This window comes from Ammospiza caudacuta, chromosome 13, assembly GCF_027887145.1.
Source record: "Ammospiza caudacuta isolate bAmmCau1 chromosome 13, bAmmCau1.pri, whole genome shotgun sequence".
Taxonomy (NCBI): Eukaryota; Metazoa; Chordata; class Aves; order Passeriformes; family Passerellidae; genus Ammospiza; species Ammospiza caudacuta.
In genome coordinates this window covers 11,483,071-11,509,476 of record NC_080605.1, presented here as the reverse complement: position 1 = coordinate 11,509,476, position 26,406 = coordinate 11,483,071, and the positions used below count along the sequence as shown (strand labels likewise).

At 34.8% G+C, this 26,406-nt stretch overlaps 1 long non-coding RNA gene across 1 annotated transcript in view; it reads left to right on the top strand.

The window, feature by feature from the left end:
- The window catches only part of LOC131563638 (uncharacterized), a 32,089-nt gene extending 6,222 nt beyond the window's left edge, over window positions 1-25,867 (top strand). Inside the window, exons 3-6 of the long non-coding RNA XR_009275304.1 lie at window positions 11,024-11,202; window positions 21,427-21,544; window positions 23,785-23,917; window positions 24,950-25,867. This is a non-coding gene — a long non-coding RNA (uncharacterized LOC131563638). The remainder of the gene's footprint in view (window positions 1-11,023; window positions 11,203-21,426; window positions 21,545-23,784; window positions 23,918-24,949) is intronic.
- The last annotated feature ends 539 nt before the right edge of the window (window positions 25,868-26,406 follow it).

Sequence of the window (26,406 nt, the reverse complement as noted above, 5' to 3'; positions counted from 1 at the left end):
CATTTTGCTCTTGTTTGGATGGAGTTTGTTTTGCCTTCCCTCTAAAAATTACCCCTATATGGCAGAGGGAAATAATGAATAAATGGAATGACTTTGGCATATCGCTAAATAGGTATTGTGAACAAGTGGTTTGGCCAATTAAAGGAATACTATCAAAGGTTTTGGCAAAAGCAGGGTTTAATATGAATTTGTGAAAACATGGCTTTACTGAGTTTGTTGGCAAGGCTCACTTACTACACAGATTTAAAGCATATGAAGGAAGATTGAATTAGAAACAATTTGGAATGATTTGTATTAAATTCAGGAATGCAAAGGGGGTAAATGTGCCAAGATATGGATGCAAAGATAAGGGTGCAAAAGAGTTTAGCAGCACTTAATCACTGAGTATTTTAACATTTACCAAGCAATCTCATAGGGTTCACTAGAGTTATAACAATGACCTGGCTGTAGGTATGAGATAGTAACATTCATGCCATAATCCATTCCCATACACAGATAAAGTGATATGTGACCTATTTCCATGTGTGTACGGGTACCCATCAACCTAAGAGGTACCTACCATGGATTCAGTGAATAAATCACATCAAATCCCTTTGTGCTTCCCACCAAGCAGGGTTTAGACCTCAAAGACTCTGGAAATGTGTGGATGGGGATCAGCCCAGGCTTTGCTGTCTGCCATGGTCCTTCCAGGGTGTCAAATGTGAGGGTGGGTGAGCCTGGGAGGTGCCCATGCAGAGGGAGCTGCTGGCACTAAAGGTGCTGGCACTGCTGCAGTTCTCCAGGAGAGCACAGCAGGGCCTCACATCTCTGGGATTTACATGATTGACTTCACTGAGTCATCACTGAGTTTCCATCCTGGACACTACCCTGCAATGTTGAATCTATTAATGAGATGTTATTGTACAGAATTGTACTCAAAGTGCTCAAAGTGAACCAAGGGAGTAAGATTACCTCAAAGTTGCATACCGAAGATATTTTACCTTAGAGAATGTTTGTATTATGTGACCAGACTGATTCTTTTTTAAATTATATTAGTTTGCTTTTGAAACAGAAGATATTGTATAATTTATTTGTAAAATTGCTAACTGAATAAGATAGTAGTGGAGCAGGTTTTCTTGGTTTTGGTTTTTTTTTTTTAAACTGAGCCTTGTAGAACTGAAAGAGCTGAAATATAAATGAATCTGGAAATCTAAGAGGCTGAATATATGTTGACAGGTAGCAAGTGATTATAATAGTTATGTTTTCACAAATATACATCGTTAGAGAATTTCTTTTTACTCTATCAATTATTTGTTACTGCAGTTGACAACTTCTCATTGTTTCCTGGGCTGCATAAGCAATGCCATTGTTTAAAGACTTTGCATATTGGCCATAACTCTTTAAGTTTTGAATTTTAGTAAGTTTCACTATTCAAGGGGTGTTATAAAGACTGTAAGTTTATCTTTTTATGTAGCATATGGGACAGAAGGTTAAACAAGAAAGGCTAGAAGATGATAAGGTGGAGATGGCTGAAGAAATTTAACAGGAGACAGAAAAGCTCTCACATCTGTCAGAGGAGCAGTTAGCTGACCAAACATCAATTACTTCTGGAAATGAGAGAGAAATAACTGAAGGATTGGAACCAGAAGGTAGAATTCATCTTTATGAATAAGTAACTGTATTTTGTTAATAAATCTATGTCTCTTTCCATTTTCTTAGGCATTTCTTACTAGCCGTGGGAGCTGCCTCGTTATGAGAAGCTCCATGACAGAAATTATATTCTGGTGTACTTTATAGCTGAAGCTGGGTAGTGGATATGGTGGTGTTATTTTCTTCCCAAATGGAAACTGTATCATAATTGAATGCAAAAATCTGGTATCTGACCTAGATTCATAAAATATTAAGGGAAACCTGGCTTCTATTTTAAATGTCTTTATATTCTCCCTTAGAACTAGGCTGTTCTAAAGACCATTTTAATGATTATGCTCCTTTTGTCTGCAGATAACAGCCAATGCTGCTATTGGAAATCCTTTCAGACAGAGAGAGGGGTAGTATGTCTTATCATATTCGTGACTTAAACTTGTTAGAGGCAGATTTATTTAAAGATTATAAAAGGCAGGTCATCCTGTTCCACCTCTGAGCTTAAACTGTTTATCATTGAAATAGACCAGGTCCACAATACCAAGTTTACAGTAAAAGCACAAACAGAATGCTAAAATTTCATGTTCATTTGTTTGCAGCTTCTGTGTAAGACTACATTAGAAAAATTGGAAAAAATATGATGTTGAATCCCTGTTGTGTTTATAAGTAATTTGCTTCAGAGGAGAAAAACCCAAAATGCTCTGAAATAATCCACCTGCATGCAGAACTATTTTTTTCTTTTAAAAAAGGATAAATTCTTCTTTATGTGTACATGGTGTTAAACATAGTCAGAGGAAATCCACAAATTCAGGCCATAGTTGTGTATAAAGCTAACAGTTGTTCATACCTCAATCTATCACAGAACTTCTATCATTCCAGTCCTCAACTTTCATCTGGGAAGCACTGCTTTTTTATTTTTACAAACCAGAAAAAAATACACCTAAATGCAGTTTAGATGACTATAAAGGTCATTGATTTGCAGGGTTAATCTTCTGCAAGGAAGAGAAGATTTGCCTGGCAGTTATTCTTCATTTGTTAGTAAAGCACTTATATTGCTCTCAGGCTCCTCAGCAAAACTCAGATGGACTGCAGCAAAGGGGTTTAACCACATTGATTCTTCCAATGTTTTTCACATCAAGGTGATAGTCCTCTTGAAGCAATAAAATCTGACAGAAATGACTGTATTATTTCAAGTCCATTATCCAGTAATATTAAACAGCTGAGTCAGAATGTATATGGCAATTATTTGGCCAGACTAAAAAATATTTTAAACCTAATGCTGTATAAGAGTAGCTTTGCTGTATCTAACATCAGTTTCCTGTGAAGTTATATATGTACAGTATCAAATCACTTCAGTGTACTTCTTTTTCTATTATTATTTGTGGGCAAGTGCACTAATCATGTTCTCTTGATTTATGCTTAAAACCAGCAATTAATTACCACAAAGACATATATAAAAAATAAGACCACATTAATACAAATTTGGAAAATTTTCTTGGAATAGTATTTCAGTAGAATAGTTCTGAAAAAAAATCATATTTTCTAATCTAAATTTGACTGAACAATGTTAAAAAATATAAAACTAGTAAGTAAAATTGATGACAGTGCTTCTAACAGTTAATACTTCTGTGATCTGTCTCAGCCTTCTTTAAAAGGACCAGGGCTATACTGTTAGATCCTATCAGACTTCATGGTTTGTTATGTTCTGCAGTGTGATATCCTAGAGGTAGCTTGATTTTTTTTAAATGCTCTTTTCAAGGCTGTGAAACATCCTACAAAGCAACAAGAAGCAATTCTTTGTATGAGAAATGTAGCTGTTCTTTGTTAAAGCTGTAGAAGAGGTTTTGAAATGCTATCACTCATGTATTCTTCAGAAAAATGCAGAGAGTACTTTTGAAGATGGAATTGCATTGTTTATATGTATAATTTTAGAAACAATTGACACCTGTAATTTTGAGAACTGAAATTAGTGCTACTCATCTCTATTAAATCCAAATACAATACACTTGTTCTATAATTTTCTGGTCATGTATTTTATCACAGTCATTTAAGAGTTCTTCTGTGAGAACTTTGTGTAGATTTATTTCAGGTTCATCAATTTCTACCTTTCCCCATTGATCTGTTCTTGTGCTAACAAAAATGCATGTTCATGAAGGGTAGATGAAACAATAAAACCTCTGAACTATTAAGACAACAAGTATATTTGATACAGATTGGATTTTTAGAATATGCATTGGTTTATATGAATTCTTGGGTTAATTATGGAATACAGCATATCAAAATTGTTACTGAATTTGTATTTTTTTAAGATTAAAAATCACTGCCTTTTATCTTTTGAGATAAATATCCTGCTGGTAATCAAACAGTGTAAATAAAACTTGTGATTTTTGGAGATTGTTATGCTAATTATCCCCTAGATCTGAGTTGTATGCCAAACTGTTTAAGCCATTTAAGATCACACTGAGGTTTTTCTGCATGTTGCAAATTAGACAGTTCATGGTTATTTCTTAGATATGTTGATCACAAAGGGTATCTAACAGATTTTCCACTACTTAACTGTACCACTTGCTTCTTTCTCTTTTCTTCTTGTCTATGATGTATGATTAATCATAGATTACTTCATTTTGTTTCATTTCATTTACAACATTTATGAGCTTCACTTTGTCGGTATGAAATGCTTGTCCCCTTCTTTCCTTTCCAAAGTGGCATAATTAGTGTTAGCATCTTTTTTAACAGGCTACATAAAGTTTAGTGGCTGGATTAAATCAAGTCATTAACATAATGTGCTATACAATTTGCCCCTATCTCTTTTCGTTTCCAGTACATCAAAGTGCCACAGAGTGCCAGTGTAATTGGGCCTTGCTAGCTTGTCAGGTTCAGTCAGGCTGATGGCTGCTGCTTTTACTAAAAAGCTTCCAGGCATGATAATTAATAGAGAAAAGAAGTCTGAGAAATGTAAAAGTTTGGACAGTTCTCTATGAATATTTCATACATTTGAATAATCAGAAGTTAACATTATCAATTTGATGTATAATACATTGATTAAAAGCCTTGTTTCAGATCCTCAAAATAGACATCAAAACTGGGAATTTGCATTTTCTTTGGCATGGTCTTTATATAAAAAAAAAAAATTAAAAAAATCTTTTCTCTTCCATCCCCTCCTCCTTTACACTCCCACATCTACACCAAATCCTTACAGGAAATTATATAGCATTCAGTTTTCACAATAAGATTTACTGCTGTCAACTTCCAAGTTGTCTTAAAATGTGCCATGAGGCAATTACTGGCAAACCCAATTTGTTTGGTAGTGGTTCTGGTTTTTCTCTCTTTTTTTCTTGCAGATGCCTCAAGTGCATTCTCTTGCTCTAACAGCAGTTTACTGATAGCAGCCATTATCTGTACCTGTAAATTAAGATATCAAGTTGTAACCAATTTTGATATGGAAATCTTTCTTAAACAGCAAAAAAGCCATACCAAGTGCTCATGGTTCTCCTGGTGAAGGGCACAAGCTTGTGCTAAGGTGAGAAGTTGTAAAGCTTCAAGGTTATGTATAGCAAATCAATAAAAACTATTCCTTTTACTATGTTTTTTTTTTGGGGTACAATTACTTGAATATTGAATTACTTGTATTTCCACCTATATGCTAGCTGTATTCATTTTAAAAAGGAAATTATTTGGATATTGTATTGCAGTTTTAAATTCTGGCTGATATGATCCCTCTTTACGCTTATGTTCTGCAGGACCTGAATGTCTTTAGTGTACTTCAGGGAGATTTTTGAGTGTTCAATTTTTTATTTCTCAACTTGGTTTGTTTTGTGGATTTAATCTGAATTTAGTGAATTTAGAGAATTAAATTTCAGGGTTTTAGTATTACCGTGTGTTACTGACCTGGCTCAATTCTACGATGCCAGAAGTACTAATCCTTTGTGTTCTCCTACTCCTGTATAGAAGTAACCTCTGTTTCTTTGTGTTTTTCTTCTGTAAAAAATTGGGGAATTAAAAGTGCTGCACCAGCATATTTAATAAAACAAGAAATAAAATCTATGAAACAGAACCATCTTATCAGAGTATGATAGCAGCAACTTGTTAAACTTTGTAGACTGTACTTTTAAAGACTACTGATTGGTCTAAGATTAAAAAGAACCAATTGCCATTCTCCACCTTTGAGGAGGTTGTTGGCTGGGGGTCACTATAATCCAGAAACTAAAGTAAAAGTGAGTTTAAAGTATCCAGGAAATACCTAAGCTGTGTTTTGCAACTGATAAAGTGTGAGATGACAGAAGTTTGAGTAGACCCTGTGCTGAAATGATGGACTTACAACTTCTATCTACCCCTTGTCAAATACACTTTGAAGTTGTAATTGAAAGCATTTACTGCAAGTCATTCTTTGAGATAGAAGAATTAAAAGAAGATGGAAAAATAATACCAAACACCAAACAGCAGCTTTTAAAATTATTGAAAACTACATAATCGTAAGTCACTGCCCATTATTTTTTTAGGTAACATAAAACAAATTAGTCAGAATATGAAATTAAGTAGAAGGCCAGATTTAAGGCTGAATATCTTTTTTTCCTCAAGGAATTTTCTGCCTTTCATGCCTTTTTAACTTAAGAATTATGCTTCCCTTTGAAATGAAAGGTAAGTTTGCACAACATTTTAATTTCTTAATTATGTGACTGGTTGGTACCTGTGTACCTCACTGGCTTTGAGATTTGAACAAGTTGATGTTTGGTTTTTATTTTTTCTGATGGATCAATTGAAGATGAGTGATTAAACATTAAAAAAGTGAAGTTTTCTCTTGGTCTGCAGGAGTAGGCGTACCTTCATTCAGGACAGTAACAATATTGGTTATGAAGTTTTCCCAGCTTCTTGGGGAGAAAATAAAATGCAGAATTATGCAAGTTTATATCTCACCAATGAAACAGGTTCAGATATATTTATGTTTTTGTATTATCCATCCCTAGAAAAAATTTATCTTTAAAATCTGTTAGTTGTGGCTGTGCCACGGGCAAGGTGCAAAACTGAATCTTTAAAACCAATTCCACTTCAGGAGAAACATTGAACAATTTTATGTTTTTTCTTCAGAAAGGGTGTGAGGTGAGCTGAAGAGAAAGCAATGCAAGAAAGACTATGCAAGTGATCAAAAGTTCTGAGCAAAGTGCAAATATGATTTCATGATCAGAGATGTAGTTGTCATGGTTGTGGTGGGAAAGCACACTTCCCTCTAGAACCTTCTATTTTCTAAAGTGTGTGGTGCTCTATACCTAATTAGAAATTGTCATTTTTAAAAGAAAAAGAGTGCATGGCTGGTACATTACAGATTTCATAGAGAGTCAGTACCTAATCATCGAATTGGCTCAAGCTGTAGCAAGTACTTAATGCCTTTGAAAATATTAAGGATTAATTTATGGTGGTCTGAAAATGATGAATTTGTACTCTCCACTAGGTAAAAAGGCAGCAACCAGAGTTCCCTTCATTGTCACAGATAGATCTTTATATTCAGTGTGTTCTTAGTTCTAGCAAGAGCTGAAGGGGTTGCATGGAGCTTGTCTGGTGCTGATCTCAGGCATTACATTTTTCTCCTGGCACGTGGCAGGACAGTGATGTTGGGAGAAGATTTTCTGTGCCTTTCCCCCCTTCAGTAGGGACCACAAGAGTTATTCAACAAGGAGAAAGAGATCTCTGCCCCAGCTCTTAGGGAGAGTCTGAGGTGTATGTGCTTTATTAAAGTCCCATCCATGTGGAGAAGGAGCAGGGAACATTTCTGTATCCCTCTTCCAGTTCTCACATCTACACCAGTGTGGGGGAAAGGTAAAAACAGAGCAGGTTATTGCTCACATGAAAAGTCACTGCATACAGGACTAGAGTAATTTTTTTGCAATATGTATTTTTATGTGGATATGATTCTGTGTTGCCCTGTTAATCATAATCACTTAATTATGTAATGTTTGTATCTCTGTACACTGGAATTACTTGATGTTCCTGTAATAGCATTTTTTGTGGCTCTGTTCTGACGTTGTTAATGAGATGATCACAGGAATTCAGCACTTGATAGAGGAAGAGGATTATTTCTCATTCAGTAATATATTTGTTAATCAATATTCATAGTAAATGAAATACTGATAGCAAATGGATGATTACTTGTGATTGTTGGAGAATAGCTTACAGTTTATCTTATATGCGCTTTGCTTAAAATAGAAGTGAATAAGTGGACTCTGGAAATAAATATATAAAATGCTAAGAAGTAAAGCATGCAATTTTTTGAGCATTGGTAGATACAGGATTCAAGTTGATCTTACAGTTTAGAAGTTCCCTTTATTTTGAGTTTTTCAAGGCAATATATTAGTTAAAACTGTGGATGCAAAAAATAGGAGCGTTGGTCCTTTCAACTCAGCTTTTCTGTGCAGAAAGCACAAACTTATTTTTTAAAGCACTTCTGTGGGATACTGTTGTTGAGTATTTGAGACAGTTGGAATTCTATTTTTCATATCAAAGTGTTAGCCTTTTATTGTAACCAAAAAGGAAATCAAAAAATGGAATATACAGCTGCTTGTGGATGGCAGTCAAGACTAATTACAGAATTAAACCAAAAGTTTTTAATCTTAGAAATCAGGAAGGTGAGAAAAGTTGAGATTTCGAATTTGGATGTAATGTCCAATGCATTTAGTACTTACATTATCCCTAAAGATTTTGAAGGAGTTTGGTGATTCTTCCAAATCTTTGGGTAGCATTAATTACAAAGAGTCAGTATTAAATGGTAGAGGAAGCATTTTGACATAGACTAAGTATCTTACCCATGTTTTGTTTTCCTCACCTGAAATGAAAGCACTGAGCCAATTTCTTTGAGACATTTTTGAAAGTGTTTAATATTCTTCAATATCTACCCATACTCTGTGTTAGGTGAAATTTTGTATTATATTTTGTTTAAAATATTAAATGTAAAGACTAATTTTATTCCCATTAAATAGAATTATTTGTGGGCAGTAGTTGACAAACTATCCATTGTTCTCTTGAACAGTACCTTAAAAATGAGAAAAGGCTTTAAAAAAAAGCAGTTTAGGAATAGATTAGGAATATATTTAAATAACATATTTCACTCTGCATCATAGAAATATAAATGGTTGTTTAAAAATGAATTCATATCATGTATTGGATGTTATATATATATATTCAGCATGGGTTCATAATGTGAGTGGTTTTGTATAAATGATGAAATATGACATGTGAGCTAATTCTGTTCTTAAGCAGTTTTATATTTTTGATTTGTAAATATATTTTCTAATCAGCTTGTGTTCTGCTTTGTATGTGTTGTATTCATGTCTAATATCAATAAAACTGGGACTCAAAGTAGTCTTGACTGTTAACCTCCAAGATAATTTGTTATTTTTTCTTATAATTTTCTAATAGTATGGCTCAGTCATTTGCTTCAGTTTAAGTAAGAAATCAGAATACCCGAATTTACCCCACTAGCCTTGAAAAAGTGCAATATTCTTTGCCTAGTGTATGCAATTACAAGTGTTAAATATGTCAAACAAATTTTAAGATATGTAAAAGGAACACTTTATAATACAGGATATTGTATTTGGACTTGATTCATAAGCTACTGTCTGTGTACAAACTAGTCTGACATGGCTGCTAAATACTTTGGGGTGAACAAAACCACTCAGCATATCCCTTTAAATACAGATGCTAATACATCTGTTCAGTGCAAGAAGAAAAGAGTTGTTTCTGAAGTAAAATTAGACAATAGAGCCAATTTCATTTTTTATGCATGTGAATGTAGAGTGCTTGAGGTTATTAGTTGAAACTGAGTAACCTTTCTAGGCTTTCATCTCTTTCTTTTCAAATTTGAATATGAAAAGCATATTCAAGTCAGAGACCATCACTTTAATGACATTTGGCAGTCATTTGATTTATTAGATTTTAGAAAAAAAAATTCCTTTTAAATATTTCATCATTCTATGCTAATCCCAGTAATATTGCCAGCTGAAGCCATGTACCTGTATTAGTGGAGACAGAATGGTGTGGAATTTTTTCTGTCATCCTAGTAAAATTTCCATGAATCTACTGAATAATAAAACAACCTTATTGAAATATTCAGATTTGGGTTTTTAGTTAAAGTGTCTTAGGATACATAATAAAAGGAAATGTCTTTTGAAAGGAGGGGGTAAAATTACTTCATCAAATATTGAAAGGACTTGACAGCAATGGAAATTGTTCTATATGATGGATATTTTTACAATAGGATACACCTGCTTTTCAGTTTGATTAATCATATAATTTGCTTGGGGAAATGTAAGCTATCTCCATAATGAATTAGAGTATTGACTTGCAGTTTGAACACTGAATCTAGAAAGCCAGTCTTCTGCATCTGATTAATACTTCAAGTGATTTAAGTTTAAAATCAAAAATTGTCAAAATATTTCCACATAGGGGAAATATTTTTAATAAAGATATGAACTTGAAAGAAATGAAAGAAGTAAAAAGAAATTCTTTTGACATTTCTGTACTCCAACATGTTGTGTTTGCTCTTTGAAGAATGTTTTCTTTGAATGCTCAGCTACATACTCCACTTTGGAAACCAGAGTGGCTTTTCTTTCTTTAAATTACATGGGGAAGTACTTGTGACTTTCTGTTGAGTCTGACATTCACACTTAAATACAGAAACCTTATTACAATTTATCTGTATACAATATCATTGACCTTGCTGAATAGTGTGAGACAATTTTACAAGGAAAAAAAAATGTAATTTTACTTAAAAGAGAATAAGAAAAAGTCTGATGAAGAATAGTTGTGTATAATTTTATTATATTATTAATTTTAACTCTTGAAGGTATGTTTGATTTAACTAGTCAAGTTCAGTATATGAAGTTGAATACCATCTAAATGCAATTGCACTTTATATGCCTAACAATGGCATATAAACTTGGTGGATTTTTATTGAATGGGGTATAGTCTGCAGTAGGCACTGACAATTCTCTTCCATTTGGAAAATTTTGGTACCTAATATTACTGAAACTGTTTCCAGCAGTTCCAGGATCACTTTGCTGTGTAGCTACAAATAATGGCAACTGAAATTAGTGGTTCAGATAGCATTAATACATAAACATAATCTTAACCTAATCTTCTTCAGTAAACTATGATGTCCTGGTTCAGGACATCAGGACACCAGGACATATGACTATTGCAAAAACATTTTAAGCATCAAATTTCAATCAGTATCTGTTGCAACAATATTATTAACTGCAAACCATTGGGTTTAGGTTCTTACTGTGCCTGTGTCAAATCAATCCCTCAGTGTTAATTGTACAAACTACCCAAGGGTTCATAGGTGTCTTTGGTTTGTGTTAACACTTCAAGAAACACAAAATAATTATTTTGGTTTGTGTTTTGTTTCAAATAGGAAGTTGAAAAATCTGGATTAAAATTAGATCACTTGATTTTACAAAGTCATGAATTACATCAGATGAAAGAATACAGCAGCTGAGTATGGAATGCAGATGAAACTATTTCCCTGCAGAGAACAATCCACTGTCAGTTCCAAAGCAGGTGCTCAGAGGAGTGACTGTAACCATAGAACTGGTGAGTGGGACCTATCCCTGAGCAGGTGTGTTCCTTCCCTAAAATTGTCTTATGAAAATGCCTGCAACAAAGCCTATTTCCTATACATTATATTTACATTTATGTCTGTACTGTTGTATTTGTCATTCTTCCAGCTCTTTGGGGAAATACTACTGCTGGTTTTTAAGAACTGAGATCAGGATGCAATTATTAAGTATAAACTAAAATACAAAAGTAGGCTTGTGTAAGAAATTGAAACTGCAATATATTTCAATTTGCTGGTAGTGCATACCTTTAAAAATTAGGCATTACACAACTATTTTTTTTTTTTGAAAGAGCACAACAAACTAATTTTTCTATTGATACATGATACAAAGGAAAAGGAAAAATTCTGTCCAACCATGTACAATTGAAATACATTTAGAGAAAATATGTCATGGACTTGATTATCACTTGTGAATACTGAGTGTATCTTTAATTAGAATTTTTTAATGGGAAATTACTTAACTGTATTTAATACTAATAAATTGCTATTTACTTAGAATACTGAATCCTGCATGTTGCATATGCTAGACTCTAATAAATGAACATCTGAATGCATTCAGTCTCAATCCACCATTCTGACTCCAAGGACATGGATCTTTGAGGGCCTTGGGAAAGAAAAAGAAGCCCACCAAGAAAACAGTAGTTCTGTGAAGTCCTGAATTCACTGAGGCTTCCTTCCATTCAGACAAATGGGATTTCTGGCATCATGTGCTAAATAAGACACTGCATAAAGGAGAACTCTTTTTATGAGCTGGAGAAGTTCGTCTTGTTAGCTGCTGTAGGCACTTCTCCAGATGTTCTAGTTAGGCTGACATAAATGGAATATCCTTTTCAAAAACTGTGGAAATAATACCATAAGCCAATGAAAGCTTCTTAAGGCTTTTAATTTCTCTTGCTTTTTGAATCTCATTGCTTTGAATATAAAAAACATTCACAAGATACAAAAGTCTTACACAATTCTGATTCCTGGGTGTACTAGTTATGGTCTAAGCATAGTTGTATTTTGGGTATTTACTCTGCAAAGTTTAACTAAAAATGCAGGAAAGATATGATGAATACAAAATAAAATTTCAGAGTTTTAAGGTGATTGTGAAACTTCAATACATTTCAAGCTGTGATATTTGAAAATAGCATCATGCTTTGGAGAGACTGTTGTTCATAAGGGTTTCCAATGTAGTAGTGCTGTATTTTATTATTTCTGTTAATCATAACTTGGCTGTGCAACTTTTCTTTTTCTATTTACTGCTTGGGTATGGATTATAAAACTGTATGAACTTCAAAATATCCCAACAAATCAACATTAAAAGGTGGGGTTTGGCCTTTATTGCTTCAGGACTGTATTCTGCAGCATTATACTAATGTGGTTGTTATTTGTAGAGGTTTGCTTAGATAATTGGGTGTCTAATTTCTACTCAAGATTAGCTTTGTGCATAGGGGGAAAAACCTAATGAGTCTGCTTTTTGATAATGCCAGTTGAGAAGCCAGTAAGATAATAGTAATGAAATCTGCATGTGTGTTTACTATAGCTTTGCTGCATCCCTTATTCATGTCTAATTAGATTTGAGTATGCTGAATATTTGAGGTTAATTGAATATTTTCTTTAATAAAAACGAGATTTGCATGGGTAGAACAAAATTTACTTTGAGCTTAGAAGGAAACTAATAGTCTTTTAGACTTTTGCATGGAGAAAATTGAAGTCCATAAGTAATCTAAAAAAATCACTAATTCTTATAATAAATAAAGCATTTTATATTATCTATAACTGGAACAGATTGACTGTTTTAAAAACATCTTAACTGTTACAGAAGGCTTCATGAGATTCATTGCTTTAAAAACATTTGAAGTTTTTCCCATACTATTTGCACATTTTTCACTGTCATTGTTTGGCATGTGAGATAGAGAAAATTAACAAAACCTGTTGAAAAACAATATAATAGAGTTCAGTAATCTGGACATACAAGATCCCATGAATTTGCATTTTCACAGGTGGTTCAAGCATGTAACTTGGCATTAATTGGGTTTTTTCAACTATGACTTTTTCACTGAGAATGGTTTGAAGATCATTTTCTTTCTTCCAGAGTCTTGGAATAGAAACTTGGATGGGGGAGTTTAAACAGTTTAGGATCATGGTGCAAATGTCTTGATTGCCCTTGACATTGTGGGGTACCTCCTGATGACCAGAGTGACTGAGAGGACCTATTGTGTTTGGTACCACTGAAAAGACATATTAGAATATCCGAGAATGCCTCCAAGCACTTCAGGCCCATACATTCAAAGAGCAGTGAAAATTGCCAAATTATACTGTGGTCCTAGAGAATAGAGAGCAGAAATAGAAGAAAGACTTATGAAACCTGGCAAAGGTTTTATATCAAATCTAATTGGGAAGCAAAAACTTTTCTCTCTTAGAAACGTGACTATTTGAACAACTTGAAGTACAAGTGGAAGTAGAGAGGAGGGGTTTGGGAAAGATGGGATGTACTTTTTATTAAAAATAAATTTCTAAAGATCCTTATTCTGAAAGTGGATTCTTCAAATGTTAAGGCTTTGCATCAGGAAACATTGTTATAATTCTGTGTGTTTATTCCTTTTCTACAATAATTTCAAGACTGTGGAGCACTTTTTTTCTTCATTTGATGAAAATCTGCTTCATCATCTAGTTGTTCAGTTGTGTTAGAATGTGAACTATGAAAAAATTGAACTATAGCAGAACAGCAATATTTTGAATTGCAGAGATTTCTAACAAGGTTCCATGGTCATTGTAGTCTTCAGCTTTTATTACTTCTTTAGGACTAATTTAAAATTTTAATTTTAGAGGCAAACTGTCATGAGTTAATTTTGAATTATTTTTGCAATTAATTGCATAGAAAAATTAGATGTTCCATGCCTTGCAGCAATGTTAATGCTTCTAAGTTCAGGCAGTACTAAGAGGTGCTATGAAAACATGTTATTCATCAGGATCTAAAAATATATTTTCACTCTGGTTAATCATTTTCCCCAGACTTGAATGAAGTTCTTGTGCTGAATGTATTACTTACTACTCTGAATTTTTCCATTGAGTGAAATGAATTTGAACTCTTTAGGTTTGTTAATAATTTGCATTTAAAATTGTTTTATATACAGTATTAGTAAACTTAGGAAATTCCATTTGGGATGCTTATGGGAAAGGGAAGGATCTGTTGATGTGGCATTTCCTTTGAAGTTCTCTGGCTGTCCATCTGTCTCCCTGCTGCCTCCCCATCACTTCCTGTGGTGGCCTTAGGAGCACTTGGCCATGAGAGCAGCACATGTGGAAAGTCATCCACATGTCCAAAAGAAGAGCAGATGACAATAACAGCTTCTTATAACCTAAGAAAGTAAGAAATTGAATGGAAATTAAGGATTCAAAGGCAGAGTGCCAGTTCTTTGCTTTCTGTTAGTAGAGAAAAAGGTGGCAAATTGCAGATTCCTTTGGTTGAATGACTTAGCTGCTCAGGCACTGGCCTGGCTGTTTGTGCCAGGAACCCACTCCTAACCCACTCCTAACCCACTCCTAACCCATTCCTAACCCATTCCTAACCCACTCCTAACCCTCTCCCAACCCATTCCTAACCCATTCCTAACCCACTCCTAACCCATTCCCAACCCACTCCTAACCCATTCCCAACCCATTCCCAACCCATTCCTAACCCATTCCTAACCCATTCCCAGCCCATTCCTAACCCACTCCTAACCCATTCCCAACCCATTCCCAACCCATTCCCAACCCATTCCCAACCCACTCCTAACCCATTCCTAACCCTCTCCTAACCCATTCCTAACCCATTCCCAACCCATTCCTAACCCATTCCCAACCCACTCCTAACCCATTCCTAACCCATTCCTAACCCATTCCCAACCCGTTCCCAACCCATTCCCAACCCGTTCCCAACCCATTCCCAACCCATTCCTAACCCATTCCCAACCCGTTCCCAACCCATTCCCAACCCATTCCTAACCCATTCCCAACCCTCTCCTAACCCATTCCCAACCTTCTCCTAACCCATTCCTAACCCATTCCCAACCCATTCCCAACCCACTCCTAACCCATTCCTAACCCATTCCTAACCCATTCCTAACTCATTCCTAACCCTCTCCTAACTCATTCCTAACCCATTCCCAGCCCATTCCCAACCCATTCCCAACCCATTCCCAACCCATTCCCAACCTGTTCCCAGCCCATTCCCAACTGCACTCCTGCTGCCATGTATGGGCTGGGGAACAGCTTTAGGGAAAACTGAAAAATCTACAGCTCTGGGAAACGGGCACCCTAGGACTCATAGAGATGTGTCCTTCAATAAATCCTTCTACTGGAATTGAGGGCTTCTTATGTCCTCATATTGCTGTATTCCACTATCTCACTCCATAGCAGAGTTGATAGTTTCTGTTCATACAAATAAGTTTATTTTGGGTAGCAAAAGATAGTATGAGATATGTTAAAGATTTCTGTCTGCACAGGGGAAGAGGAAACCTTACTGTGAGGTGGACAGTCAAAAAGAATTGTCAGTACAGTGGCAGAGTAACTAGAAAAAAGTGAATATTAAAAATGTTGGAGTTTAATCCGGGAATAATTTCTAGCCCCACCTTCTCCCCTCAAAAACAAATGAAAACTATTCTGAAGAGCTATGTTTGATTCTTCCAGGGCTATATTCATTCTAGTTCTGTCCTAGCAAAACCCTTTCAGTTTCATTTCTTTATTTAATTTTTTAAAAATTCCTGTAACACCTTTTCAGTCTTTATAATCTTTCACAGTAGTTTACTGATGTTTGCAGACTGATATCATTTGCAGGCGTGCAGCTACTTTGTCTAATATAAGATGCCCAAAAACTTCTTAAAGAATTTCTTAAAACCCTGCTTCTCATTCTTCTAGTGTGTTTTCCAAACCAAGGCTAACTTTCACTCTAGGTCATATTAATAGTACAAAAATTAGAAGCTGATCCCTGTGTTTGTATTTTAAATTAAAACAATGAAAAGCTTTCAGAGCACTCACTCACACTCCCCAGGCTGTGGATTTTCTCCAGTCCATTGGTCTAGAGGTTTCTCTTATTGAAATATTGTGGCAGGAAAGGAGGATTAAATTACTGAGGCTGTCAAAAAGGACAAGCACTCTGCCATACATTATCATTATCACTGGCTTCCTCAGTGGAAGAAAATGCAGTAAATCACTTAAAATACAAAGCAATAAAGACCACTGGCTTTTAAAATCATGAGTGCTATTGCCATTAACAGAAAGTGACAGCTATGTGGCATGCTTAGATGCTGCCTGTATCTTTTTTGACAGTGTGCACATAAACCTGCCAGTGACACACCATTAGATCACATGACCTTTCCAATTTGATTCTAGCATTGTTGCTTTTCCTTAGAAGAAAAGAAAGAAATGTTTGTTTTTCTTTGTTCCTTTTCTCATGCTCTTCTTAAAGGTGAAAAACATCTGATACTAATAGTAATTCTGATTTGCTTTGCAGTGATAAATGTGGTTAAGGCAGATAATTGTGCAGACAGAGGTCTCAGGTCTGTTCTAAAGCGAGATCTGCACATTGGCACGTTCGTGTTAGTGCTGGAAAACTCTGGTATAGATCTCAGTAAATAATGCTTGTGGTTCACCTTGTGGTTGGTCCCTTTTGAGGAGGTTGGACTGAGGAGTTAATACCTAACTAACTAACTAGAAAAAAATTGCTTCAGCTAGAAATGATAGCTGCATTCTGGTGGGACAATTGCTTTTATTTCTTTCTAGTGTAGGTTCATGTGGCATGGAATTCTGCAACCTCACCTATGCTGGTTTAGTGCTGTGGTTTGGGGTTAGGTTTGGGAGTTTGTTTAGTTGGTTGGTTTGTTTTTAAAAAATCTGTTCCACAGAAGAGAGAATCTATCACCAGTATTCCATCACTAATGAATCTGAAAAGCAAATATCTGCCCAGTTTAGTGTAGGACATCTGTTGCTTTCTGAATTCAGGACACTGCTAAGAGTCTAAGAGGTGTACGAAGTGTTCCTTGGCCCTAGAATTTACAGAAATAAATAAATAGATAGATAAATCAATCAGTAGGCAGGTATTATGTGAATACATAGGAGAAAGAATATAAATTATTCTTGTCCAATTTCATAATAATAATAAATTTGTTCATATTCAATTTTTTTGATTGTGATAGTATGTACATTACTTATACCGAATGAATGACATCCTTTGATTACATTTTCTCTTGAAGGTCAATCATTAAAATGGAATAATCACTAATTTAAAGATTCATTTGATTTGAGAAAGAATAGGATACATGCTGATCATATTTGACATGTTTGAGTTACTTGTAAATCTTTTAAATACGTATTTATTCACAAATCACTGATTCACTCCACATAAAGGAGGAGTGATCTCTCTTCATTTCATTTCTACATGAGAGTTTCATGTCTTGTTCAGAAAACAGGTTTTACTGGAATGGAGCAGGGAACACCATGAAATGATTACTTGTTGGGATGGAAATATCATACCAAAACAATTCTTAGGTTTGGAGTTAAAAAAAACAACTGAAAAATGCTTAATAAGCAAGCAGATGGCTAATTCTGCCATACAGAATAGAAAAGTGGATAATGTTATACTAAAATTTGACAATACTGAGGATAAAAAACTCCTTTTTTTTTTTTCTTTCTTTCTTTTTCTTTTTTTTTTTTTTTTTGCTGAGGGATAAATTAAGCACAGGAAAATAGCTAGTCAGTGTGCTGTGATTTCTCCTCTAAATACTTGGATATTTTTAATAATTATTTTACAAGCCTAAGGTGAAGGTAAGGTAAGATTACAGCAGTGAGCTTTTTCTCTGAACAGGAGGGTTCATCTTTCTGCCATGGTGCTGTCCCTGTGTTTGTGGGTGGGTTGTTCTCTGCAGTCACTGATGTGTCTCCCTTGGCTCATGGGGAAATTTCATTTCTGCCATGGTGCTGTCCCTGTGTTTGTGGTGGGTTCTCTGCAGTCAATGATGTGTCTCTCCCTTGGCTCATGGGGAAATTTCATTTTTGCCATGGTGCTGTCCCTGTGTTTGTGGGTGGGTTGCTCTCTGCAGTCATTGCTGTCTCTGCCTTGGCTCATGGTGAAATTTCAGTTCTGCGCTGACTAAATGGGAAGACAGGAAGTTCATCAGTAGTCCAGCTCCCCACTTGATCCTAGCAAGAGGACCACCAAGAAAGAAAATTTATGGAAAGATTGTGCCCATACAGCCAAAGTTTCCAACTCTGTGCGTTTTAAACCTGGCCTAGTTCTATCTCCAACACGTGTTTTCTATCACAGGCCTTACAAACTGGTATCAGAGCTTTTTCAGCTGAAACAGGAACTGAACTAAACTAATGCTTTAAAGCTCAGGAAACCAAATTATCAAGGATATAAATATCATTGAAAATTGCCTGCAGATGGTTTAGCCTGACACTTTATTGGTGTTTGTGCTAGGCCAAATTATAGCAGCATAGGCAGTGTATTATGTCTATTAAGTAGTGTATTAATTTATTTTTTTCCTGTCACAATGAATGTTGCTGGAAATGATACTCATAATGATTGGATCCATATTAGAACATAAATAAATGGATGAATCATGTGCTATTTTTGTCTTCTAAAAGAAGAATCACTTTAATAAATAGCTCTTAAAAAAGATATACTATTATAATACATAAAATTATTGCTAAGCCAAAGTTGCAACTATAGGCTAATTCTATAGTTGAAACTGAACCAATTTGACCTTGAAAATAATGCATTTTGCAGCTTTATACCCTTTTAGTTTATGCGTACAAATAAATAAATGCTAGTTGGAATTTATATGGAAAATACATATTTTTAGAGTCTATTTAGGTTGGAGAAGAACTTTCAGGTCATCAAGTTCAACTGTTAACCCAGCAATGCACTTTTAAATATCTCCAGGGATAGTGACTCCACCAGTTCCCTGAGCAGCCTGTTCCAGGGCTTGACAACTCTTTCAGTGAATGATTTTTTCTTGATATCCAGTCTAAAATTTGTTTGGAGTGGAATTCACTCTTCATTAATAAAAGATTTCAAAATAAAGTTGATTTTTTTTCTGCTTTCAATTTCATTTTTTGGTATGGAATAATTTTAGAAGTTTACTAGAAATGTTAATTTTGAATTAATGGCTTTAGTTGCAGAAAATGCAAAAATAATCAGTATCAAAAAAATCAAGAAAAAAATGTTGTTAAATAGAATGATATAAAATGTAAAATACATAAGCATGAGGTAGAGGAACTGTTTGAAATCCTTTTTAGGTTACTAATTGTTGCAAACCACAAAGATGGTTCTCCTCTTTTGACAATCATATTTTCTTAATGTTTTCAGACAGTCATTATCTCTGTCATAAATATGGAGATTTTGTCAGAATATTTGCTTTTCTTATGCCTGTATTGTGTGACATGGGTAGCCTTTTATTTTGTTTTTTTTTCTGTATAATGGGGATTATAATTCCTTATTAATTTTAGGAAGACATACTTGCTAATATTTGTAAAACTTTGGAATAAAAACAGGATACAGAATTATTATTTCAGCATCAAATAATTATCTACTTTCCCCATCATTATCTACTTTCATGTTGAAGTCTCTTATTCAGTTAACAGGACCCAATTTCTGACCATCCATGTAACTTTTTGTGACTGTGTCCTCGTTAATTTTTTTTCTTCCAGTGCTGCTTTTCAGCATTTCAAGAGTGTAGAAATTTCAGTTGTGTAGTGAGGCTTGCCTGATTCCCCACGCCAGGCTGCAGCTGAAGTGCTGAGACCTGGAGGCAGAGTCTGTGCTCCTCTGACACGTGTCAGCAGAGACACATGTGGAGAACGGAGGAATCCATTCTTCCAACAGTCACCCTGCTGTGATAACAAGAGTGAACAGCTTTATGCAAGAGGTTTCCAGGCTGGTCCTGACAGGTGCATCATTTCTTGGTGGGAAAGGATTGTTATTCTGAGGAACAGACTATATGAAGTCATTGTTCCCCAAAGTAACAAAATCTGTGCCTCCATGTCATAGAATAGAGCATGTGTAGGGTGTAAGCTTCACATTAATATACTGAATTCATGAACAAAGTTTTATACTTGCTGCTTAAAAACTCTGGCCTTTGGAATGAAAAAATTAAAAATCGGATCAAATTTGCATATATAAGAGCTTCTGTCCAGTTGCTCTAAATTACCTGCTGTGATAATGCCTTTAAGTTGTTCTAAAAAGAAAAATAAATAATCATTCAGGTTTTCACAGTAAAACATGCTTTAAACTCAAAGCACTTACTGTTTTTTCACTTTTCTTTTGAAAAACAAGCTTCATTTCATTCTCTATTTTTTTCTTGCACTGCCTAGAAATTATCTTCTCACATGGCTTTTCAACAAGGTGTTAAAATTTTTTCCTCTTCAGTAGGTTTGGAATTCCTACAAGGAAATGTGTACTTATACCTGGGTATTAGAGAAAAGAAATGTGGAAATCAGCTAGAGAGAAAACCTGGGATCCCAAAGAGAAATATAGGAGAGTAACACTATCCATAGCTTTATTCATGTGTTCATATTTTGTGTAAGATATCCTTTCCTGTAGCCTTGGATGTAACGTAACCTCATGCCAACCCATTTGAAATTATGCCTATTGTAACATTTTTAGGTTGTAAAGCTCACAAACATTCACAGCTTGACCAATGTTGCCAAGACATACCAAATGTTAGCTCTAAATTCCTGTCATTTTGTCAGTCTCAGTGTTTTTGGCCCCAGCACAAGCCACTAACTCAAGCCAGCTCCAACACAATACTGGAATTGTGTGTTTGAAAGGAAAGCCATACTTGGAGGCAATGGGTGTAATTTAAGTTGACAGAAGAAAAGCATATATTTTGTGTAGTTGTTTGTATAGCCAAATAAACAAGAATTGTACCATGGGGTGGTGGGAGGGGGAACAAAAATGAAACAGTTCTGTAAGTCTGTGGATCTATGGCTGCAACATCTCTGTCCTTCTACTACTGCTAAATAATACTGAAGAAGAAGGGAAGATTTAAAGGAGAGGATCTTGGACTATTCTTGTCATGGAAAATGTTGAATTTAATTGATAAAGAGTTCTTGCTTATGTAGTGGAGGAATAAAAAACATAATGCAGTTTTGCCTTTTTTTTTCTGGTTTTTAGAGTTGATTTTTAATCCTTTTTGAATGCTTTTTTTTTTTGTTTACCCTAAAATTTGCAGTGCTCAGTGATACCCCAGAAGATGAGCAGAACTTGAACGTGAAGATACTGATTATGCTGAATCTGTTTGAAAAATATATTCCAGAAGCAAAGAAATACCATTGAACAAGCCATTGGTGGTGAGTTTTAGAGACCAATTTCCTGTAAACTTTTGTAGCTTAAAAATTATTTGTTGAATTTCTACTTTTCTCTTCAAGATTTACTGTGACAGTAATTGTTTGACATAGTGTCAAGAAGAAATTCTTTTCTTTTAACTGAAGGTTTCCACATTTATTTGCAAAAGTCTGCAGAAGCTATTACTGTCATTCCTTAAAATATGTTTAAAAAAACCAATACCAAACAGCATCCCCAGTTCATAGTAATTAGTTTATAAAACCTAAGAACTTTAAGGACATGTCTGATTCCTGTAATTCTCTATTTTGTACAATATATTCATTGTAATAGGACTATAAATATATATCTATAAATATATGTATTAAAATGTCAGTAATTCTGTATTGCTGATGTCTGTATCTTATTTAAGGTTACAGTATAACCCCAGGGTAGTTCAGGGGTTTGTGTCCTCCACACCAACTGTATTTGAGACAGTGTGGGTGTAATATTGGGGGCTTGGTTAGGGGTCACTTTAGCCTGAGCACTCCTCTGGGAAATCCTGTGACCAGCCCTTCACTGGGAATTCCCAAAGCAAGTGAGCTGAGTAGGAGCTGTGGAATATTCCCTTGTGTGTTTTTGTAGTGTTGAGTGTTTTTCTAGTGCTCATAGGAAGGCTGGAGAAGGTTACTCAGTCCTCTCACAGACAGGGAAGGAAAATATTCTCCTTGCTTAGGGTTTCCTGTTGCCTGTGGTAGCAAATGCATCATTACCAATGGTGCATTTTTCTCCTCCCTCTTTGTTTCAATCCTCTTTCCTGTTGTGGTGAAGCTCAGGGAAGGAGCTGAGAGTATCTTTGTGATAAAGCAATCCCTCAGTGGGTGCATGAAGCAGCTCCAAGCCTGGACACGGTGCACACAAGGTTCCCTTTGCAGAGCAGGAATTCCAGTTTGCCCTGCTGGAATACCAGGCCAGGGTGACTTTGCTACTTCTGTTCTTGGGGGAAATTACTCAGCTATGTATTGAGCTGAGTAGTAAGAGAAAGAAATAGACTTTTTACCATTTCCATTATCATACATGATTTGCATCCTTGCAGAAGCTAAAATTCTCAAAGAAGAGTATAAATACTCAAAGTTTCAGGAACATGATAAGGAAAATGCAAAGAATCAAATCTCCACACCCTGGAACAATAACACATGGATTTGATGCACTTTTTAATGTGGCTGAACACTTCAGTTTTTCTGCACTGATAATTTTTTCTCCAAGGTGTTGTACAAAAGCACATCTCCTCCAAAAAGGTATTTTTAGTCTCTCACTGGAAGATTGTTTTTGTTCTGTATTTTAAGGCCGTAATTCCCATTGTCATAATTACTATTTGATAAGGTTTATTACTGATATACATATAATCTTTTACTTTCTCTCAAAACTCTTAAAAATCATAATCATCCAAGAGGATTATTATGACAGGAAGGGACTGGTTTTTGTTACTAGTTATTGTTCTGTCAAAAGTTAATCATTATTATGTAATGACAGCTATTTCAATATTGAGGAGCATTTCTTCCCTAATCATAAGACATTTGAACTCATTTTTACTGTATATCCATTATATCTATTAAAGTGATAGTAAAAGCTAAAAATTCTTTTTTTCTTTTTCTTATCCACACTTCTGCCCTTCCTTGCAGATGCTGTGCACTTATGTTCTTCTGTTGAATCCATAACATGTTATTTTCTGAAAATTTAGAAACTTCAGAGAATCAAAATGAACTTTGCATTAATATATGTCAGATCATGGCAGAAGAGCATGTTACTGTATTTTCTTAGACAAATTTCTTTAAAAAGGATCTGTTGTCAAGATCTGAACATCAACTTCAATTAAATGTTAAATAGATAAATAGAATTCCTGAGTAATATGTGCATTTTCTCTGAGATGGATATTGTTTGGAGGGAAAAAAAGATAAACTTAGACACAGAAAAATACCACATGAAGATGTAGTCATTCTCAGATACCCTGAGCTTCATTCACTCTATTTGAGGACTGCAAGGATGGATCCTTTTCATATCTTGTTCCTTTCATTGCTGGTTGTGTGGAAGTGGCCTCCATGTAATTTGAAGCAACTACGTGCATGGCTAAGCAAGAGGATGGATAAAAAAGAGACTTTATAGTCAAGACATCTAACAATAAGTCTCAGAGATAATATGACAATATGAAAAGTGATAAAATAGAGTTAATGTTCTGATATCATTAATTATAGTTTTCCTGTTCTTACAGTAAAAACAGTACTGTCCTCTGAAGTCTGCTCTGAAGTTGACAGTTCATTGAGTGATTTGTTCAAGAATATACAAAATGCTTTGGATCTCTAAGAGTAACATCCAATCTGTCCTATAATAGGTCTTTCAACAGGGTAAGTGATGGAAGGTTTATCCTGTGTTTTCCCTTCTCTAAACCTCTTCTGAGCTATCCCAGCAGCCTAGAAGTTGCAACATGAAGGATCATTGCATATCCTAGAGTATTTATCCTAATTATTAAATACATAATGTTGCTATTTGTCAGCTGTGTAATTTGCTTTGAAAAGATATGCTGTCAAGATTATTTGTTTTTATTCAAATTCCTTCTAGAGTCATGTTAGGCAGCCTCAGTGCTTTTTGTGCAGGACTGGGAAAGAGCCTCATTTTTGACTTAGCAGCATGTTTTAATCACAGCAGAGAGATTCTGGCCCTCTGGGCTTACTTAGATATTGTGAAAGAGTGCAATTTTAAATCATGTCAGCTAATTTCTGTAACATAGAAATTTTAAATACTGCTTTAAAACCCACATACACAAAGATGAAGGTAGTTAGTTTAGTCTAGGGGAATTATCATCTTTGCTCATACTTCACTATTTTACAACACACAAAAGCTTGGAATTTAAATAATTTTGCATTGCACAAACTGGAAAGAGAATTTGCTATTTAAATACTAATAATTGTCCAGGCTGACTTGGACCCATCATACACACAGTATATAAAATGCATTAATTAGTATATTTTTTATTTTAAATTATTTCTGACTATGCATATATGTTCTGACTATGCATATATTTCTGACTATGCATATATGCATTTATGTTTTCAATAGAGCTTGGAACACTTTTATCTACACATTGTGAAAAATTACTAATTAATGTACGCAATTATTATACAAATAGTTTTATTTCAGAGTTAATTCCAGCCCTGATAGTTTCTTTGATGTACATTCTAGTTCTTAGAGTGCTCAGTTTCCAGTAGGCTGAGTACCTGAAAAGTAAGCTTTCTTTATTATTTATTTACCTCTTCCTTTTTTTTCTAAACATACACTAGGAGCCTTTTAATCTGTCCAAACGCTAAGGAAGATTACCAGAACAAAAGTGAAACCTGAAATGAAACTGCTAATGCTGTTTTGTAACATTTGCTTTCTAGTTTTTGATTCACAAGATGACAGTGCAGTAATTGGAAAGCTCAAAGGAGCACTGGAAGCCCTCCATGCCTGCCCTCAGCCGAGAGGGGAATGCAAAGATGACTACGAGGCATGAAAGGAAGTTTGCCTACACAAGAGCCCTCTCCCAGTGTAAATACATGCTTGATAGTGCATCAAAGATGAGATCTTTGTAATTCCTACAGTATATTTAATGTATAATTTATATGAAAAGGACGCTTGATTTGTAGTTGTAAAGTTTTGTATACTTTTCAGTCTGTTTGTTTTTATATTTCCCCCCTAAGGCTAAGAATATCTCCACAATGGACAACGCCTTGTAAATAATTAATACCTACATGATTGAACGACGTGCTTTATTTGCATTTTTAAGATTTTTTTCCTACATAAAACAGTAATAAAAATGCAAGTCAAAATTTTAATTTTTAATAAAAAAACCATAAGCCTTAGAAAACTGATTAAAAATACTTTTATGTTATCCCTAATCACCCCGTTAAATGGAATGCCTGTGATTAGCCTCATTAAGAATTTTATACTGTGAAGATTTTATTAAAAGCAATATATGAAAATTACTTGGATTAATGTGTTAATCTGCCTCTTTAAAATGCTAATATCCATTTTATGCACATTAAATCTCAGTATGTGTTTTCTTTGATGCATGCAGTTCCTATCAATTAAATATAAAAAATTAGGCTAGTTTCAGGACTTATTAAATTACTGCACCCTTTTTTAAAATAACTTTTACCCTTCTACTAACATTATAATCAGCTGTTTATGGTTACCATAATTTGAAGTAGGGGGAGGGCAGGCACAATCATTTTCTGTACAGGGGATGATTTACTTGCAGCCAACATCTGTCAAAGCACAAAAAGAAGCCATAGACTATCAGATTTTGCTTCACCTACTTTGGGCTTTAGGGATGGGCAACTGTTTTCATTTGGGTTTTGTCACTTTTAGAACTTACATCAAACATATACAATAAATTGTTGTATCTGAATAACTACTGTCTAGTGTGGAAAGTTAATTTTACAGCTTTTAACCAATCTCAGTGAAGGGTTTAATTGATATTTTTAATGGAGCTGTGAATCAATGCTGCAAAAGGATTGTCTCTTGAGAATGAGGATATAATACATTTCATTTTTTAATTTACTTTTTTATTTGTCATTTTCTTCAAAGGATTTTATAGACTGGATTTCCACTGTTTGCAAACAGGCTATGTTTCTTCATAAGCATATGTAAAGTATTCAGAGAGATAAGTAATTTATTAAAATCTACCTAATTTGCCGTGATATATTAAATCTCTGCTTCAGTGATCACAGACCATTTCATTTAGAGAATTAGGCATTCCCTCTTTGTGTGATTAAAGCTCTGGAAAATGAGTTCTTTGCTCCTATTTGTGAACATTCAAAGCCTGCTAATGGCAAGAAGATGGAATAGATTATGA